This window comes from Triturus cristatus, chromosome 10 (genome assembly GCF_964204655.1).
Source record: "Triturus cristatus chromosome 10, aTriCri1.1, whole genome shotgun sequence".
NCBI classification, from domain to species: Eukaryota; Metazoa; Chordata; class Amphibia; order Caudata; family Salamandridae; genus Triturus; species Triturus cristatus.
Genome location: NC_140593.1, coordinates 332,051,375 through 332,066,026, shown reverse-complemented (window position 1 = coordinate 332,066,026; position 14,652 = coordinate 332,051,375).

Below are 14,652 nucleotides of genomic sequence, written 5' to 3'. Positions count from 1 at the left end.
CACAAGAAGTGCTGACTCCGTAGAGTGTTGAGCATGGAAACCGTGCTGAGAGGAGTCAAGCAGATCGTGGGAGCTTAGATATTCCGTCAGAGATCGATTTAACTCCCTCTCCAAAATTTTGGCAGCAATAGGCAATGCAGCAATTGGGCGGTAGTTCTTTAATATGTGGGGATCCAGTTTTTTTTTTTTAGCAACGGTCTAATTATTGCCCTCTTCCAACTTAAAGGGTAACTGCCAGACTCGATTACTTGATTAATTAACGGGGACAGCTCCTCTGCAATCAGCTCTGCCGCAAGATGCAAAACTAAAGGGGGGCAGGGATCCATGGGCGAGCCTGATTTTGTTAAAGTGATCAGCCAACACGTTTCCTCTTTTGTAATAGGGCCAAAATTCCTAAGGCCAATATGGCCCTTGGGGCTAGTTGCCTGCATCTGGCCACGACTCTCCAAGTTGGAGTCCGAGCTCATAAAATCATTGTAGATTGCCTGTACCTTATCCTGGAAGTACACGGCAAGCTTTTGGCATGTTCCTTGGTCAGGCCGATAAGTGTGAACCTGAGGGGACTTGGAGAGAGCAGATATAGTCTTAAAAAGCTCCTTAGCCGAGTTACCGGCTTCCCTGATCTTAGTCACGAAAAAGGCACTTTTAGCTGCAACTATTGCCTCTCTATAGGTTATTAGAGCGCTGTTATAGTGTTCTTTACCCTCAATGCTGTAGTCGCCTCTCCACAGACGCTCGGCCCTCCTGCATGTACACTTCAGGGCCTTGAGTTCCTTATTATACCATGGCGCGGATGGTTTCGTTCTCCTAGTGCCCAGCAGCTTCTCCGGTGCTACCTTATCAACAGCGGCCGCCAGCCATCTATTGAAGAGCAGTGCCGCCTCAGAATTATCTCTGCTATGGGAGGGACGTGAACCTCCCAGAACAGAGATAAGATTGTCCGCAGTCACCTGTGACCATGGTCTAATCTTTTGTTTCTCCGATAAGGGACAAGGGGGGAAAGCTAGTACTCCAGTCATGATATTGAAATGAACCGCCCTATGGTCAGACCAAGGAAGAGTCATGATATTGACAATCTCCAGGTCCATATTGTTCATAAAAATACCGTCTAACGTGTGGTCCAATCCTATGAGTAGGCCCCTTGACTACTTGGTTGAAGCCTAATGCTGCTAGATTTTCAATCAGCAAGGCAACTTCCGGCTGATCCGTGAGTTCAAGATGGTAATTAAAATCACCCAGAATCATGAAAGGATGGTGATCTATCTGAGATTCTAAAAAATTCATAAGCATTGAAGGGAATGTAGACTTAGGCCCGGGTGGACGGTAAACTAATAATCCTTGGAATTTAAAAGAGTTCTCTACATAGATGGTGAAAGAGAGTGCTTCCGCGGGAAGATCTAGGTATGTTTCCACTCGAATTTAAAAAAATGCTAAATGGGCGACCGCTATCCCCCCCTCTTACCTATTCTGTCCTGAGAGGTGACCACATACCCACTTGGTAAGGCAGTGTTCCAATCTGGTCCAGGTCTCAGTTAAAAAAATTATATCAGGCGCGCCACTCTCAATCAGGTCCCCAATTTGGTACCTGTGTTTATGAAGGGATCGAACGTTTACAAGGATACAGCTTAACATTTGGGGCTGATTACTTCTAGTCACGGAGTGCACATTAAATCCACCATTATTCGCTGCACCCGCTATGTGCTTCCTGTCCAACAAAATATTTAGACCCTATTCTGATGAGCGCATCTAGTACAGGTCCAGAGCTGTGAGCTCTATTGGGCCGGTGCTGCCACTCAGGACCTAGCTCCACTGCAACACCCGGGCTGCACCAGGGCAATCTCGCGGTGGCGAGAGGGCCCACCAACACCTTCACCACAACGGGCCACCCTTCACTCATCTCCCTACGCAGCCGGGGTTCAGTTGCTCTCGTCGGGGGCCGATCCGCCCCAGTCTCTTGGGCCCACACAGGTCGCCGCCTCCTCCGGTTGTACCGCAAGCTCGCAGCCACCCAACAGCGCCCAGTGCCCGTACCGGGCTGATGCTGCAGCGTGGCTATTGGCTATCAGGGCCCAGCGCTGGCACCCCTAGGATTTTCACGGCGGCGCCACCGCCAACAGGATAATGCAGCTACATGCTGCCGGAACACTGCCCAGATGCTCCGAAGGCCCCTGCACTCGACCGCATCCTCAGCTCCGTCGTCTCCTAACTCGGCGATCACTGGGCACAGGTTACTAGGGATAGCCGAATTCAGTAGTGGTGCCCTTCCCGCTGAGGTGTAAACAATCTCAGCACTGAAACGTCGGATAAATGCAGGATATTCTGGGCTTTTGTCCCGGCCTCGGCGGAGCTCTCCTCTAAAGCGGCCATTTTGGCTGACGCCAGGCCACACCCCACGTTAAAGTCTTTTCTATCCCTGAGACTTCCAACAGGAGGAGAGCTTTACTTCAAGCCCTTGGAGAAAACAGCAGGATGATAAAAGCACAGTCCAGGCCAACCCCAACAGCACAGGGGAAGTACTCCTGCTCCAGCTTTCCCAGTTTTTCTTCCTAGCAGAGAAGCTATTTGCCCAGCCAAAACCAGTTCTGTCCTTTCTGGTGTAGCTGCCCGGCAGGAGATGGAGACAACATTGCATAAGTAAGATCAGGCCTATTCAGGTACAAGGAAATCTCTTCCCCCTACTCTAAATACAGCCCAGCCCTGACTCATTCAGGAAAGGCAAGACACACATCAATCCCCCTCCACCCCCCCCGGAGCTGTCTGAGAGAATGCACATCCCCAGCCCCTGTCACTCCAAAGCCAGACAGTCAATTCACAAACCAGCAGAGGCACACAGGATGGCAAAGCAAAAAAATACCCACTTTCTAAAATTGGTATTTTCAACCACACAATATAAAAATCATCTTTACTAAAAGATGTATTTTTATATTCTGAGTTCTGGCATACTAAACTTTATCCCCCTTTCTTGTCCCAGTAGGAAGTTATGTTTATAAGATGTTATAAATATACTCCCATTCTATCATATGCGACAGATAGCCTTTCAATAGTGGAAAACTAAATTGGCAGTATTTCACTATCAGGACATGCCACACAGATCAGGACATGTCCTACCTTTCACATACACCTCACCCTGTCCACAGGGGTACCTTGGGCTTACCTTAGGGGTGACTCACATCTAATTAAAGGAAAGGTTAGGTCCTGGCAAGTGGGTGCACTTGCCAGGTCGACATGGTAGTGCTAGACCACACATAGACACTGCAGTGGTTAAGTCGGAGTAACATTTACAGGCTGCTCATGTGGGTGGCACAATCAGTGCTATTCAAGTAACCATCCACGTAGCCTAAGGGACAATTTGCCCTATGGCCAATTTTTGTGAATCCGTCGAAATTGTTCATTCAAGGATGAATATTTTTTTCATGCTGAAAACTTAAAGACCAATCTCCTATCCAGAGGATACCCTAAAAAACTATTGAAGAAAGCAATTAAACGTGCTTGGTGGACCCCGCTAGAGGCACTTTTGGAAAGGGAGGATAAATGCAAAATGGACAGGATTGTCTGCGTATCCACTTTCAGCCCCACGTCAAACTGGTTCAAAAAGATAATTATCCAAAACTGGCATTTGGTCAAGAATCTTGATACCACACTTAAAGAACCTCCGCTGTTTGCTTTTAGGAAAGATAAAAGTATTGCCAACCAGTTAGTGCGAGCCGCTCTACCGAAAACTAAAAGTCTCAATATGAGAAGTTTTTTAAGTCTTCCTCCAATCCAAGGCCATCACAAATGTGGGACGTGTGTGTGCTGCAAGTCAACTATGGAAGGTAACAACTTTACCCATAAGGGAATTCATTGGAAACATGACACCTTTTCAAACTGTCAAACGAAATTTGTGGTGTATGGAATCCTATGTCCATGTAACAAACTGTACATCGGGAAAACAAATCTGGAGACAAGGCTGAGAATTCAGCAACATAAATCTAGAATTCGTAAAAATGTGCAAAACGCCCCGCTGGTGAATCATTGGCACCTCAACAATCATACGGAAAAGGATGTAAAATGGACCGTTATTTCCAAAGTGGTACAAGACAGCCGAGGTGGTGACCTTGATGCCAAATTACTAAAAAGGGAAGCTATGCTTATCATAAAATTCAACACGTCAGTCGACGGTCTGAATGAAATTTCTGAGATCTATAATTTATAACTGGTCCCAGCCTTGATCTGGGTTACACTGCATTCAGTTTGTTTCATTTCAGACATGTTAACATCGTGCGCAGGTGCGATCTCTCTTTACCATGCCAGTATATTTCTGACGCGCCCTTATCTGGCTCACATCACTTGTTTTATTTTGAATAATTCAAATCAACATTAGGCCATGAAAGCCTGCTATTGCATTGGTCTGTGTTCCTATCCTATACATTGTGGTGTTTCTTCTTTCGAATAAAGTTTCGTGTCTATACTAAAAAAAAAACACTTCAAATAAGACTACGTTTCCCATGAACACCGATTTATCCTGACACGTTTACCTTGGTCATCAAGGAGCGCTTAGGGCTCCCTCTTATGATAGCTACGGAACGTCTGCAGTCCAAATTGAAAATTCCACGTCTATTCAGACTAGGCTGCAGTCCGCTTTCTGTCACGAGTAATGCACGCGTGGTACAAACGCGATAACAAATCCCAAAACTACAACTCCCTGGACTCAACTCCGGCGGAAGCACCGGCATTTAAAGAGATGCCATTTCCTCCCGGATTTCATTCCTACCACAATGGCGTCATACGCACGGACTGAGGATTTTTTCACTGCCCTGTAACGATCGTCTTCAGGTAAGAATTTCTTGCCCTGTGCAGCTCCGCAATACTAGATAGAACGCTACATTCGCTAAGAAGCACGACTAACTAAGGGCTCTCCCATTTTTTCAGAACATACAAACAACTGCAAAAGTAATTCTTGCACAGAAGGCCTGTAAACTGCTGAACTGCCAATACAGCATTTTTAAAACCCAGATTCTGACGCCAGAGGACAGAAACGCCATTCTGACACCACATCAGCTTGACAAGTAAGACTGCCCCCATAGTCCGCTCATTCATGTCAAAGATAGTTTTTTAGAGGTGACATCTTCGTGATTCTCACTCCCTCTTCTTTTAGGGCATCTGACGGATTTATTATTAACTGTGAAAGCCTCTTCTGTGTGCATCCAGCCGCAGGTAAGACGCTAGAATAAGGTGTGCGGTTCGGTATTTAATTGGTTGAGGGTCATTTGGTAAAACTCAGTTTTGTTTCTGCTTTGTTTCAGAGAGTGTTGTTCCTGATGAGAATCCCTACATGCGAAGGGATTCGAAACGCGTAGACCTTTCTTCGCTTTTGGCCAATCATTTACAAAACAATCAAATGCAGTATATCATAACTGTGCCAAGTTATAACTGTTGATGGCTTGATGTTTTTTTTAATATTCAACTAATATTTTTTGTGACAAACAGTGTTTAGTATGATTGATGAGTCTGTCTGTTTTTTTGTCCGAGTGATTGTTGTATGCTAGTGGTGGTGTCGCTCAAATTTGTATATGTAATATGGATATCAATGTTGTATCGTTTTTTCTATTTTTGATATGTCATAAGTGTTATATTGAATCCGTGCAAATTTATAAGCAGATGTACTATATGCAAATAATGTGGATTAAATCCAACGGAAAAAGTGGTTGAGAGTGAAACTGTTTCATTCAGTTCATGGTCCAAATCTTTTTTTGAGTTAAGTGCAGCATTGGCACTGTTCTTGTTTTGTTGACTATACGTGGCTTGGCCTTGCTGCTATCGAGCCAAAACCCGAGTTTGTTCTTCAGGCCCACCAGCAGCATTTGATTTACAGGCCCTGGGCACACACAGTGTACTGTACTAAGGACTTACCAGTAAATCAAATATGCTAATCATGGAATCACCAATCCGTAAATACAATTTACAGGAAGAGCATATGCACTTTAGCACTGATCAGCAGTGGTGAAGTGCCCACAGTCATAAAACCAACTAAAACAGGTCAGAAACAGAAGGCCGAAAAGCAAAAATCCTGGGAATAAACCCGCTGGACAAGACGGGTCTAACACAATCCCCTTCCAGCATACAGCCAGGGTACACTAATCAATCCCTTGATAGACTTCCATGCTTGAGGCGATAGAACCTAGACCTGGCCTACAACAGCAGGGGCACGTTCTGGTTCTATGCCTTTCTGGACCTAGTTAGATCCCTTGGCCCATACTCTCAGGGCCCACAAAGCTAACCCATGGGGAACACTTCTCTTCACCTGTGGACACCATCTGTGCAGCACCTAGCCTTAGCTTGCTCATAGGTGTGCCCCAGCAGGCAGACAGTACCCATATGGCCAACACAGTGGTGTGGCTCAGTCCACCCCTGTGCTGTGACTACTGTCCCCCTCCCAGGGGCAACTCTGTCCACCAGGACAGCAAACCTCAGTGGCAACCGACAGCTGTCAGTGATAAGAGCCAGGCCCCAGGCCTTTCATGGTTCTCCAACCTATGTGGCATCAGAGAGTGGGGGGCAGTAGCCCCAAGTGCCTGGCAGTCTTTGTCCCCTCTCCCTCCAGTCAGGTCAGTGATGACATCCTGACACTGACTCACCAGCCCAGGGTTGGTACCCTGAGACTGGACTGGGGTGGGCTCTCCCACACCCGGTCCTCCTCCTTGGGGTACAGCACACTCCCACCTGAAGTGGTATCCCCTTCCAGAATTGTCAGGGCACCTGAGGCAGGTGTCCTGCACAATTTGCCCACCAGTTCAAGGGTTCTATCCCTGAACCTGGCCCACCAACCCAGGGTCTGTACCCTTAGGCTGGACCTGTGCCTGGCAACCCAGGACTTCTGGGGGAGTACACCAACCCCTCCCCCCCGGGAAACACATTTCTCTGGAGTTGTGCAAGCCTCCTGTCCACCTGACAGAGCATGCAGTCTCCCAAGGCCAGAAGTGGCCTCACCAGGGTCAGTCCTGGGTCGCGTTGACCTCAGAGCTAGCAACCTTGACCCGCTGGTCCTTCCACTGGGAACTGCTTCCCCCCACACCCCTCTCTCTGGACTCATGCACCCTCCCAACTGGAGAGGTGCAGCCAGATACCAGAACTGGGGGGATGCTTGTTACAGCCACCCCCACCATCTCACCTGACACCTTGGGATCCCCCTCAGGAAATAGCCTCCAAGGTACAAACAATCCCCCCCTTCTGGTGCTCCCTCTTGGAACCAGCCAGGCCTGGAAACTGGGTTTCAGGCTCCTCGGGACACAGCCAACTCCCACTCCTCCTCTGAGACAAGACATGGGACGCAACACCCCTCCCATCACACTGGGACCTATGTGGGCCACCACAACCTTTCTCTACCTCACTTGGTTGGGGAAAACCCGAGCCACCTCCTTCAGGATCACCCCCAGATGCTTCTCCAGACCCTCTGGAATCCACCAAAAGGTCTGCCTCTGGTGTGAGCTCCCTGGGGTCAGAGAACTCACACTCCACCAGGTGTTAGCAAAGCTCTGGAAATCAGGGACTTATAATATGCTCTCCAACAATTGAATCACACAGCCCCACACAGGTGTTAACCAAGCTACCCTTTGCCTCACCATTCAATGCCTCACAAAAGTACCCCACATCACTCTCCTGAGACTGGCAAGACAGTGTCTGTCTCTGTCATTCAACCCACACTCTTCTAGGAGGTATCCACACTCACAGACAAGGACTTCTGCCCTGGGGGAACCCCTCTCCCTGCCATCTCATCTAGAGTCAGTAGAGTGTCCCACACACCACTAGGAATATGATCCCCTGTGCCAGTTCTCCCGGGTGATTGTCGCGCTTTATACATTTTGTTTTCATTTCTTTACAGCAAAAGCCAACTCCCTGAAAAATGAGCTCAGGACAGCCGCTGTTAACCTCCCTTGTCTGGTGACTTCACAAATCGATGAATCAATACAGTCCTAGCAGGCATTGCCCAAAAATGAAGCTCAATGGGCAACCTTCAATTTATATGACAACAATATCTCCAAAACCCTATCATCCATAAAACCAAATAGACACTACAATGATCCTCTACCTTAAAAATGTGTGGCGACAACCAATCAATCTGTCATCCTCATCTGGACAGTGATAATCAATGCTTCTCTTTCTCAAGGTTCTGTACCAGACTGCATAAAAATGGGCCAAGTCATCCCCATCATAAAAAAACTGACAGAAAACCCTTCTGACCCAAATATTTTTAGGACGGTATCCAATATTCCCTTATTAGTGAAAGTTCTAGAAAAATGTGTGCAACAACAATTGAGCCACAAACCACAAAATGTGATTTGCTAGACAACTGCCAATCGGGGTTCAAGCCAGATCATAGTACAGAAACTACAATACTTCATATAGTGGATGACGCCCTACAAGCACTAGACCAAGACAAAACTTGTCTCTTAATTCTTCTGGACCTATCGTCTGCGTTCGACACAGTAAACTATGAAAAATTGCTAGATCGACTTCAAAATAGGATGGGTTTATCGGAGACCATTCTTGAATGTTTTTAAATCTTTCTTGTGGAACAGAACGCAAAGATTTTTAGTGAATCAAAAACTCTCATCACCTAATATGATTGGAGTACCTCAAGGCTCAACTCTTTCCCCAACACTATTTAACCTGTATATGGAACCTCTAACTGAAATACTTCGTCACAACAACATCTCTTTCCACATCATCAAATATCTTTATTCGGTTGCGTGATAAAAACCATAAAGCACAACAAATACAGGGTAAAATATAGCACAATATGTGCAAACCCGACCAGATCAAACCTGATTACGGCATCTTGATAAATGATTTTGAACATACTTATTGCAAATAATAATCCAATCACCTAAAACAGACATATGTTCCCACTAAAAAGGATAAAATAACAGAATGATACCTTAAAAACCTAATTGATTCAATAGACAGTTAGCATAAAAGAGTGCATGAAACTGGAAATGAAGACAAGGTACAAGCGAGTTAGTCACAGCTCGCCCTAAGCCTAATGGCGGATTTTTAAAAGTTTAACACATGAAAGACGGTATTACACGTCAGCATCTGGAGAAATAAAAAGGCGGGGGGAACTGGTCTAAAATTTGCCTGTTTCAAGATGGGGATTAAAAAGGATTTTCTGGAGATATCATAAAATGGGCAAAAAAACATGAAGTGAACCATGTCCTGCAGAGATGTACCATCGCAGCCGCAGGACAAAAGAGTTTGCCCTTTATTCATTCCCCTTGGCTGGGCAAGGAGAAGATAGAAAAGATCAAACCGGGACCTGGTCAGGTGGAAACGGTCGTAAGAGTTTGCAAACCCCAATAGGTATGGCTCTGCTGTTACTGATGTCCTTAACATGACAAAGCAACGTACGCTGGGCTTTGCAAGCTCCCTCTCCTCGCTAGTCATGGACTGACATGCAATAAACCCCTTCTTAAGGAGGGCTAGGTCTTCCTTTTGTGTTGTCTCAGGGTTAAAAAAAAGATCTCCTGTTCCAAGGCTCATAAGACTCCTTTCTATCTATTTGAGCAATGGTGCCCTGGAAGCATAGTCAAGAGCCAGGAAATCTGTAAGAATTACTTTATTTAACGAAATCCCCTCTTTTACCCAAATATTTAACCAGAGGGACAGTGGGCAAAAGGCAATCAGATCAGTAATGTGAGGCATTCCTAGATCCTCGTGGGTGATAAAAGAAGCAGTACCCTGGGGAACTGATAGCAGTCGTCGCATACATTTGTTTTCCGCAATTTGAATATCTTTTGTGTCAGCATATCCCCAGAGTTCACTGCCGTAGAGGGCCTTTGACATACACTTAGCCCTATAAAGCTCAAGAAGGGCCCCCGCTGGTCTTTTCCCCAATCTAGAGGCAACATTTTAAATTGCTGCGGTCTCCCTATTGAGATCATGACTCTTACGTGTAATTTGGGGCCCCCATTTCATTTTATCGTCCAGGAGAATCCCCAGGTAGGAAAACACAGACGTCTTAGGGATCGGGGTAAGCCCTACCTTAAAGGTGCATGGTCTACTCGGCCGTGCCCCCACTTGTATGATGTATCATTTGGAGTTGTTAATCATCAAATCCAGATCCCCCATAAACAGTGCAAATGTAATTAGAAGGGTTTTGTATGCTCTGCTCTGTCTCTTTCTTATGCAGATGACACACTGATTTATATTAAAATTTTGTCACTGGAGGAGATCAAGACAATGAATGAAGCATTAAATATGACCGTTCAATGTTTAACAAGTAATCAGCTTAAACTATATGCACAAAAAACAGAATTCCTACTAATACACCCGCCCCTAAACTTCTTCTGATATAGAGGAATGGACCGAGTTGATCACCACGCTAAACTGCATCCCGAGCATAGTGGACTCAACAAAATCACTAGGAATCACGCTGGATTAGAACATGAACATGCACACCCACATCAACTCGTAGGCTACAAATGCCTGATTCCATCTGAGCTATATTAGAAAACTGAACCTATTCTTAGAAAGTTCAGACCTCAAAGTGGTAGTTCAGGCATTAGTCATCTCGAGGATCAAATATGGATGTACAACACTATCAGGACTTCCCAAGATCTCAACAGCTCCCTTAAAAGCCTATCTCAATGCAGCCGCGAGACTCATAACAGGTTCCAGAAAATTCTACCACATCTCTCCAGGCTTGAAGGCTCTGAATTGGCTACCATACGAAGCCAGAATCCAACTCAAACTGGCTTGTATCACATACAAAGCATTACACTCAAAAACACTGACGTATCTAGCTCAGAAAATTGAGATATCTAGAGAAGGCCAGTATTCCCGGAGTGCAAGAGATCTAGTACTGAAACCCCCGTTCTTACCGAAGAAGAAAACTTATGACAGAGCTTTCTCTGGTGCCGCACCTAGAATCTGGAATTTGCTGCCTCCAAACATTAGAAGGATCCCGACCTCATTGGAAGCTAAGTTCTTTCTAATGGGTATATTCCTACCATAGCTATCTTCAGAGCAAGCACACAAATGTGTGCTTAGTGATTATCACCCGTTCCCTACGGGTATGTAATCTGCTAGCCCCACAAGACTACTATAATGAAGCATATTGTGAACTATACAACCCTCATCAGAGAGTCTAACTTACAGAGTCAGATGCCCAGTATAACTGTAAAATATAGAATGGTTTTCATTTGAATGTAAACAAATTGATATACTATGTATCCTTTAGGCTCACATATTATTGTAATCGCATATGTCTTTTCTTGCTCATAGAATTAAATTTTACGCTCGCGAGTCATGTACCAATGCTTGCTCCCGAATCGTTGCAATCGGGAATACTATATCACTGTGAAGCGCTCTGATACCCTAATGGGTCATGTTCGCGCTATATAACACACGTAATAAATAAATCAAATAAATGCCCGGATGTCCTTCGTGAGTGAGTTCAATGACTTGCTGTCTGCAACTCTTGGGTATGACGATCCGTGAGACTCTTAACACAATGCCTTTTTTAGTGACAGACTGTCACTAAAAGGACGAACACTTAGCCTCCATGATTATGCCCTAATGATGTCTTAAAAGGGCAAGCATGTCTTTATCGGCATTTGTAGCAGGATCTATCTGTTCAATGGATAAGTCCGCTGGCATGCTGGATGTTACAATGAAGTTGATATACTCTTTAGCCCGCTGTTGTTTGTGCCAGGAGGGGACTGCAAGTCCCAGTCAACCCTTCATCCAGCCATCATCCCACGCCTAGAGGCGCTTATAATCACAGACGCAGCGCAGGAGCCTGTTGTTGTTTGTGCCAGGAGGGGACTACAAGTCCCAGTCAACGCTGCGGTCGTTGCCGCCTTCATCTTGCCATCATCCCGAGCCTGGAGGCGCTTATAATCACTAGTGGGGCCCCACAGCGCAGGAGCCCCCTGTTGTTTGTGCCAGGAGGGGACTGCAGTCCCGGTCAACGCTGCGGCTGCTGCGGCCTTCATCCCACCATCATTCCGCGCCTGGAGTCTCTTATAATCACTGGCCAGACCCCACAGCTTGGTACGTGCACGACACGCCCAGGCGAAGCCCGACGGGCCTGTCTGTGCCCATCAGAGCCCGGAAGAGGCTGGGCTGGGCCACCCCACTGTCAATTGCGTTGGGAGGATTGAGAATTATCACTCAAAGTACTGTGCATTACGACTGAGCTCATTTACTCACTTATTACTATTTTGTCGCATGTTGTTCTAGACCAATCATGGGCAAACGCAAGGCAGGGGACACTGTGAATCATGACCTCCTTGCAAAGAAACTAAAAGGACCAGGATCAGCTAGACTAGGGGTCAGACCAGGGCCCGCTGCTCTTGACCAAACTACACTAGCTGATATTGACACTCTAATCTGTGAGGTCAAGCAGCACCTTACATCAAGTAATTCCAGGGGTGAGGCCAAATTACCGTAAATCCTGGCTATCTTTAAGGCATTTACTGCCTCTAGAGCTCCTACTCTGACTGAGGCCCCTTGTTCACCATGTGTATCATTATTGGGAAGCCAAGCCACTGGGACTGCTTATGTCTCAGATTCGGATCCTGCTCTGCCTCAGCCCATTGATACTAACACTGTTGAACAATCTAACAAGACCTCGTGCTCTCTATATCCCACCATCACTGTGATCCTGAATGTGCCTTGCCACAAGCGATTTGATCCTATGCAACCTACTGATGATTTTATAGAATTAGCATGACCGGAAGCACCATCACAGGAAACCTCTTCTAATGTCTCCTTGCCAAGAGCAGAAAGCGTCCCATTAGTTGTGATGAACAATTTAGTGGTCAATGAACTGTTGTACAGTAAAATGAGCGAGCTATGATCTCAACTTGGGTTACTATCTTCTATTTTAACGCACCTTAAAGTGAAGCTTTCGTGTAGCTGTAGCTGCAGGAGCTTGGGGCAGTCACACAATGGGAAGGTTCTCTCCTCTGGGGTGGGCAGGGATTCAAATCTGTTGCCCGTTTCCTCTACAGGAGGTACTAATAACAATTCTACTGCTAGTACTATTGATACCAGTACCTCCAGCAACAACGTTTATCCAATGTACATAAACCAGAATTGGGATAGGGAACTGCCTACTCTGGGTGTAATTCCCAACCCTGTTTTTGCTAATCCCCCAACACCATTGCCTCAGTGGGCTACCCATCCGATCCCATCTAGAAGACCATTGCATCAACCTGTTTCTCATGGGTTGTCCTTTCCTCCCTCTGTCCCCTCTGGTCCTGTTCCCTATCCATCTTTGAGGAGTTATTCCTTGAATTCCAATTCTCAACTTTCTAGAAAAAAAAAGAAATCCAATAGGTCCCTATATATGGTACGGGTACCCAAACTGAAGCTAGGTGTTTGGGAGGACACTGAGGCACTGATGAATAACGTGATCTAATGGCTAAGATCTGAGCGGAACTGCCTATCCATAATCAGATCCGATATTGTATTTGCAAAAAGGCGCTCAATTCCATCTTCACCTCACCACCATATTCATGTTGGCCTATGTTCCAACTGCCTGCCTGAAAGCTTAATTAACTTTGAATTTCGTACCTGCCATTTTGCTGGGGATAATCAAATAGGAAAAAGATTGAAAGCATTCTCCCCTCTATCGAAGGACTTGATGGGCCAGCATAACCAGGGTTCTGCTCAAACATCTAATGTCTCAGCTCCCGTTGCTCTGCTCTGTTATCTCCCATGAATGCACCAGATTGACTACATAACATCTTGTATATGTATCAATGTAAGAGTACTGGTCATATGAGATCTGGGGCATCGGCGAATGTAGTAAATATTTCTGGTACTGCTTCATTTTGTGAACAAGTGTACTCCCCAAGCATTAGTAACAACAAGGATGTTTTGCACGAGGGGGCTAGAAGCTCTTTTGAAACACATGATAAGGATGACTGTAATTATATATGATTCCCTGATGAACCCATCAGTATACAGGGTCCACACCTAATACCAATATTGATGATTGCTCTGTCACCTTTCCACGTTTAAGTTTACTATCTTGAAACCTAGCTGGTTTAAATGCAAAATTATGTGACCAGGATTGGTTAAGGTATATCATGGACTTTGATGTGTGTCTGTTCCAAGAGACATGGGCTATAGAGAGAACCTACATAGATGGGTTTACCTCCCTTAGTAAGAACGCCATACCTGCTTCGCATTTTGGCAGAGCTAGTGGAGGGCTTTTAACATTGGTAAAGAATGGTCGTGTTAGTAATTTAACCCCCTTGGTAATAGAATGTCCAGATTTAATGGGGATTTTGGTTACCCTACCTTTCGGTCGATCTCTGATAATACTTAATATTTATTTTAGAACAGTAAAGCCTAATGATATACCCACTACTTTACAAGTGTTAGTGACCATACTCGATATGCTATGGCACGCATCAGAGGCAGAGCATTCACTGTGGTAATGACCAGACTATGGAACTCTCTACCTATCAAACCACGCCTGATTCAATCCGAAATGGAGTTCAGAAAAGCACTGAAGACTTGGCTATTTAGCCAGAGCTAGCCCCCTGGCAACCCCTCTCTTCTGCTTCCCCTGCTATAGCGCAGGGACACCTCTGTTTGAGGTAGCTGTCGCACTTTATAAACTAAATAAATTAAAATTAAATTAAATACTGGATGACT